Here is a 7,011-nt window from a genome sequence, read left to right on the forward strand (position 1 = left end):
ATATTAGTAATTTTCACCAGTGCTGTTTCTATACTGTGACCAATTCTGAAACTTCAAGATTTTGTATATAAAAGGAAAGCTGAAGGTTGGTTTATAATAACAGCAGGGCCAAATAAAGGCCTTTTTAAGTAATGGGTTAAATTATAACATCTCAAAAGACTAAGCTACATAGCCCCTAAAAAAGACAGATTAATCACATTAAAAATTTATTTGTAATTTGTAAAATTGTATTTTGAAATGGATTTATCTGATAGGATACATCACTGAAGATGCATACCAGTGCATCTAGGAGATGTGTCTTTATAGTTAAACTCTGGCTGAGCCAGTGACGCTTAGGAAGAGTCTAGGTGACAACCAAGAAAGTTTGGTGACTACTGGAGAGACAGATGACAGCTCCGAAAGACGGCTCCAGGGGTAGGGTGGGCTAGCATCCCGGTCTGCAGTTTTCGTGAGAAAGCACCCCAAAAAGCTACGGAAAGCCCTAAAGAAAGATACCCCCAGGAGATCCCGAGAGGGGGGGAGGATGAGGTCTCCAATCGGACGGACTCAAGGTTAACAACCAACGCAATGGAAAGGACTACGAGTAAGACATGTATCTGCGGCAAGCTGTGTAAGAACCAGCTTGGCCTAAAGGTCCATCAGGCTAGAATGAAATGTTTGGAGCGGGAGAGTGAGGTGCAACGCACAGGTCCTGAACCTGGTGAGACGCAGGAGGAGCCCGGCCAGGAGGCACCCCACAGAGCCCAGTCCCTCCATGCACTGGACTCTTCCAATCCAAGCAGTGTAGTTCCACAACAGCAGATTAAGTGGCCCCCAGCCAGCAGCCGGAGCGAGTGGCAGAAGTTTGATGAGGATGTCTCCAACATCATACAAGCTGTGGCCAAAAGAGATGCCGACAGCAGGCTTAAAACAATGACCACCATCATAGTCAGCTACGCCTCAGAAAGGTTCGGCCTGATCGAGAAGTGTAACAACAAGACCCCTTACACCATGAACCGCAGGGCCATGAAGATTCATCAACTGCGCCAGGAGCTCAGGAGCCTTAAGAAGCAGTTCAAGAACGCTGATGTGGAGGAGAAGCAAGCTTTAGAGGAGCTGCATAACATCTTGCGGAAGAAGCTGATTACCCTCCGTAGAGCAGAATGGCACAGGAGGCGAGGAAGAGAGAGAGCCAGGAAACGTGCAGCTTTTATTGCTGATCCCTTTCGCTTTTCCAAACAATTGCTTGGGGTTAAGCGAAGCGGGCAGTTGGAGTGCTCAGCAGAGGAGGTGAATAACTTCCTTCATGAGACCATGAGTGACCCACTGAGGGAACAAGACTTGGGACCAAACAAAGCTCTCATCAACCCTGCCCCACCATCAGTAGAGTTCAAGTTGACGGAGCCAAGTTTGAAGGAGGTGTGTGAGGTCATCAAAGCAGCCCGCTCAGCATCCTCCCCAGGTCCCAGTGGCGTACCCTACCTTGTTTATAAGTGCTGCCCAGAGCTGCTTCGCCACCTGTGGAAGATCTTAAAGGTGATATGGCGGAGAGGGAGAGTTGCTGATCAGTGGAGGTGCGCAGAGGGAGTCTGGATTCCCAAAGAGGAGGATTCGAAAAACATAAACCAGTTTCAGAGCATCTCGCTATTGAGCGTGGAGGGGAAGGTGTTTTTTAGCGTTGTCTCCCGGAGGTTGACCGAGTTTCTCCTTAGAAACAATTACATTGATCCATCAGTTCAGAAGGGGGGGATCCCAGGAGTTCCTGGTTGCCTAGAGCACACTGGTGTAGTTACACACCTTATAAGAGAAGCCCATGAGAACAGAGGCAACCTAACCGTATTGTGGCTGGACCTGACTAATGCGTATGGGTCGATCCCACACAAACTGGTTGAGCATGCTTTACACCTCCACCATGTCCCCAGCAAGATCAAGGACCTGATCCTGGACTATTATGCCAATTTCAGGCTTAGGGTCACTTCTAGGGCAGTTACGTCAGACTGGCACCGACTCGGGAAAGGTATAATAACAGGCTGTACCATCTCAGTTACGCTCTTTGCCCTGGAAATGAACATGGTGGTAAAGGCTGCGGAGGTGGAGTGCAGAGGGCCGTTAACAAGGTCAGGTGTTCGTCAGCCCCCTATCAGAGCCTATATGGATGACCTCACCATTACAACATCATCAGTTCCCAGGTGTAGGTGGATCTTGCAAGGTCTTGAGAGACTCATCTCATGGGCAAGGATGAGTTTTAAACCTTCCAAGTCAAGATCGATGGTACTGAAGAAGGGCAAGGTGACGGACAAGTTCCGGTTCTCAATTTCAGGATCCATAACGGAACAACCAGTTAAGAGCTTGGGGAAACTCTTAGACTCCAGCCTGAAAGACTCTACTGCTATTCAGAAGGCAAATGAGGAGCTGGGAGCGTGGCTCATTAAGGTGGATAAGTCCGGCCTGCCTGGAAGATTTAAAGCCTGGATCTACCAGCATTCCATCTTGCCCCGAATCCTGTGGCCCTTGCTTGTCTATACAGTTCCAATAACTACTGTGGAATCCCTTGAAAGAAAGATCAGTGGCTTTCTTCGTAAGTGGCTGGGACTTCCCCGCAGTCTCACCAGCGCTGCCTTGTATGGGGCAAGCAACAGCATGCAGTTACCCTTCAGTGGTCTCACAGAAGAGTTCAAGGTGGCTCGCACACGAGAAGCCCTACAGTACAGAGATTCTAAAGACTGCAAGGTGGCATCAGCAGGTATTGAGGTAAGGACAGGAAGAAAGTGGAAGGCTGAGAAGGCAGTTGAGGTGGCGGAGTCACACCTAAGGCAGAAAACACTGGTGAGGGTCTTAGCAACAGGGGGAGCAGGCTTGGGGTACGTCTCAAAGGCCCACGTCAGCAGGGCACAGGGAAAGGAGACACACCAGCTACTCTAGGAAGAGGTCCGATCAGGTGTGGAGGAGGAGTGAGTAAGTAGAGCTGTAGGCCTTAAGTGGCAGGGAGCATGGACAAGGTGGGAGAGCACCTTGCAGCGCAAGGGGGCGGGGATAGCTCAGTAGGTAAAGTGGTCGCCCCATGATCGGAAGGTCGGCGGTTCGAATCCACTTAACGGCTACCCTGAGGTACCCCTGAGCAAGGTACCGTCCCTACACACTGCTCCCCGGGCGCCTGCTTAGTGGGCTGCCCACTGCTTCACTGAGTGAATGGGTCAAATGCAGAGGAAAAACAAGTAATTTCCCCATGGGGATCAATAAAGTATCCATTATTATTATTATTATTATTAAGGTCACCTGGGCAAACATCATGCAGGCAGACTTCCACCGGATCCGATTCCTAGTGCAGGCAGTATACGACACTCTGCCAAGCCCAGCAAACCTCCATCTGTGGGGAAAGAGCGAGACACCTGTCTGTCCCCTGTGCTCTGGAAGAGGGACCCTAGAACACCTCCTTAGCAGCTGCCCAAGGGCCCTGGCCGATGGTCGGCATCGTTGGCGGCACGACCAGGTGCTCAGAGTAGTTGCTGAAAAGATTGCCTCAGCAATCAGCACCAGCAAGCATCATCATGCTCCGAGGAAGGCAATCTCTTTTATTAAGGCTGGAGAGAAACCCCAGGTGCGCCCACATTTGACAACTGGCCTCCTCAACACAGCCTCTGATTGGCAGCTACAGGCTGACCTGTGTAAACAACTAACTCAGAACATTGCAAAAACATCACTCTGGCCAGACATGATAATTATTTCTGAGGCATCAAAACAGCTGATCATGCTGGATCTCACAGTGTCCTGGGAAGAGCGGATTGAGGAGGCCAATGAAAGGAAACGAGGAAAGTACCAGGAACTAGTGCAGGAGTGCAGGGGAAGGGGCTGGAAGACTTTCTATGAGCCCATAGAAGTGGGTTGTAGGGGCTTTGCAGGACGATCACTCTGCAAAGTCCTAGGCCGGCTGGGCGTGGCTGGGGCAGCCAAGAAGAGGGCCATCCAGGCTGTGAGTGAAGCGGCAGAGAAAGCCACAAGGTGGTTGTGGATCAAGAGGGCTGATCCGTGGGTAGCTACTGGTACGCAAGTTGGGGCCTGATCACCCCCGGCTGGGTCGCCTGGGCGAGGGTGTATGATGTTGTGAGACCCGAAACACCTGATGACCCTAGGATACATCACTGAGATGTGAGATGTGTCTTTATAGTATAGATCTGAAAATGGTTTTTGAAGTGAGGTTACTATTGAGAGCTTTATCCTGTTTTTTGTGAAATCCATGCACCATTTGAAGCATTTATTAATGGAGTAATAATTACATCAAAATATTGATTTATAATTAGTGATTTTAAATACATTATTAAGTAATACATTACTTAAGTAATGTAAATGAAAGAATTAAAAAATTTATTTTAAATAAATTCACTAATGCATATTTTATTGCACAATTCATTATTGAAGCATGAAATTCTTTATTTTGGTGTGTGTTACCCTTCTGGTCAGGCTTTCAGATGAATATAAATTTTATCGAGGTTTCTGATCAAAGTGCTGGAGGTAAAAGCTGCTGCCCTCCTCAGCCTGTGCTGTGAGAATTCTGCAGGCTAGCAGGACTTGTGGGTGTTGATTTGTGGGCCCTGATAATGACACCCTGTGAGCCACTGCACCAGCTCCTGGTTGATGGAGCAGCACACCAGGCAGACCAACCTGAACACTGGACAGACTACAAGAAAGACCAGTAGTGGCTCACGCTGATATTGGAATACAAGGCAAATAGTGCACTCATGGCATTCATCAAGCACTCAATGGGACTGTGAAGACAACACTGGAGGCCAACTCAAGAATGGATAGAGATATCGATTCAGGAGAGGACATGGATTGATTCTTACAGAGTGCTTTTTCACTCAAAGTGCTTTACACAACATGCCACATTCACCCATTTACACCAGCACTGTTTGAATACCATCAGAAACCTCCTGTACATGGATGATATTAAGCTGTAAGCCAGGACTGAGCGACATTTCGACTGACTGATCCATCATGTCACCATCTGTATCGAGGATCCGGGAGGGCATTTGAATTGGATAAGTGTCACCAAATGGTTGCAAAGAGAGGGAAGGCAACACAGCTGGACTGATTTTTTATGTTTGTTTGTTTTCTTTAATGGTATAAACAATGAAAGGTGGTGGATTTGCCAATTGGTCATGATGGGCTCTGGGCAGGACCAATTACAATACATCATTACTGAGGTGAAGAGGAAGCGATTGGTCCTGTACTTCAGCTAGAATGAAACCAAGACACAAAGCTGGATTTATTCTGTCTTTGCTGCGCTGCTGCCTCTTCTTCTCCCCCCCTCCCTCTCCTGTTCATACATCATGAAACTGATTAATGATCAGCTGATCGGCTTTTCTCTCTCATTTGTTTATTGCCCACTTTGCGTCAGAAAGAGGAAACCAGCGGATAAACCACAGCAGCACGTTTAAGCTTAATAAGCTGTTGTTAGAATTGATTTAATATCACTGTCTAGTATCAGCTGATGTTTGCTGGAGCCACAGCCCTAAAGTTGCTGGTCATGATGTCGGTTTGGATATGTGGTGAGAGGGAAACACCACAGTTCCAACCCAGGAGATGTCCTTAAGTGGCCATCTGGTGTGAACTGTATAGAAATCATACATAAATACCAACAAGACTGTACATCACTGTCACAACAGCGTTTGTTTTCATTCAAAGGCTTTATGGTTTTTCCTGTAAACCTGGTGGGCCGGTCTCTAGGGCCAGCCCAGCCCTGGAAAGTGATCTGGATTTAAGGGGTAGAAAAATTACTCTATTAAACTTTATTCAGTTGTATTTCTATACTTTCAAATCACAACATCAGCTGCCTCAAGATGTTTTCTATCATAAGGTAGTGTAAGGAAGAGGCCTCCCTTACTACTATTTATTTATAATCTGTTCAGCACCTTAGAAGCACCTTTCACTTTATTAGAAGCACCTTATCTAGCACTTTATTTAGCATCGCACTTTAAGCATAGATTTGCACAGGAAGAACAGTTGCACACAAGGAGTTTAATTATTTATTGAATATTTATTGGGTATTTTAAAATCAGTTGGTAGCCTTGTTTCAGGTCCTGCACAGCTGCTGCTTATCAAGGATTGTGGTGGTTGTCTTTAAAAAGGCAAAGGTTGTGATTGAGAGTAAATAAGGTTTACCAGTAAGGAGAACTAATGCATGTGTGTGTGTAGAAGTCTAGAATTAAAGGGGGGGGGCAAAGAAATGATTGTAAGATGTGATTACTCACCTTTCTTTCCTGGTGTTTGGGCAAATTCTTCCCCGGGGGTCCAGACACCATGGGTTAAGAGAGTGTGGGGAATCTCTGGTGCTTGGGTTTTGGGGGTTTTATAATAATGGGTGTGGTGTCTGATTAAAGTGTAAAATATTTAATAATATGGAAATATGAAATGTATGTATATCTTTATTCAAATTGTGTTGTATACTGTGGTGGAAGGTTGGGATTTAAGAATTTACCTGTGAGTGGAACAATGTCTGTGACAGCTGAAGGTATTTAAGGCTGCCAGTTGTCATTAGAGAGGGTGTTTTGTTTGGGAGGAGAGCTTCATGTTTGTTCCACTAACACTTGTCTTGGTCTGCCTTGCAGTAACCCTACGATATGAAGGATAACTAAGATCCCAAAGGGGTATGTACCCCTGACACATAGAGGAAGTGGCAGTGATGAATGAATCCATCATTGACTAGAAAAGGTTAGAACAAAGGCTCTAATAATGGCAGCACATGAACAGGCACCAGATCTATGGAGGCATAGGCAAACCACATCCCACAGGACGCAGGTTGCAGACTGTACAAAGGTACGCTATAGACTATCTGACACATAGCAGCAGGATGTGAGATGCAAACTGAGGCAGGGGACACTGAGAGGCACAGCCAAGCGGCTGGGATAGTGTACAAGAAGATCTGTGCTGTATGTGGACAACAAGTCCCAGCGGGAGACGCCACCAAGAGTGACTGAGAACAAAAGGGCTCAGGTGTATGGGACTTTCTGTGTCAATCCCCCGAAACCCAGGTAC

General features: G+C 46.9%; 1 pseudogene; it reads left to right on the forward strand.

Moving 5' to 3' along the window:
• Nucleotides 1-912: 912 nt before the first annotated feature.
• On the forward strand, nt 913-4,039 carry LOC146654943 (uncharacterized; annotated as a pseudogene).
• The last annotated feature ends 2,972 nt before the right edge of the window (nt 4,040-7,011 follow it).

Source organism: Rhamphochromis longiceps, linkage group LG13 (genome assembly GCF_057381845.1).
Source record: "Rhamphochromis longiceps isolate RC_006_pf linkage group LG13, R_longiceps_female_GT1.1, whole genome shotgun sequence".
Lineage (NCBI taxonomy): Eukaryota > Metazoa > Chordata > Actinopteri > Cichliformes > Cichlidae > Rhamphochromis > Rhamphochromis longiceps.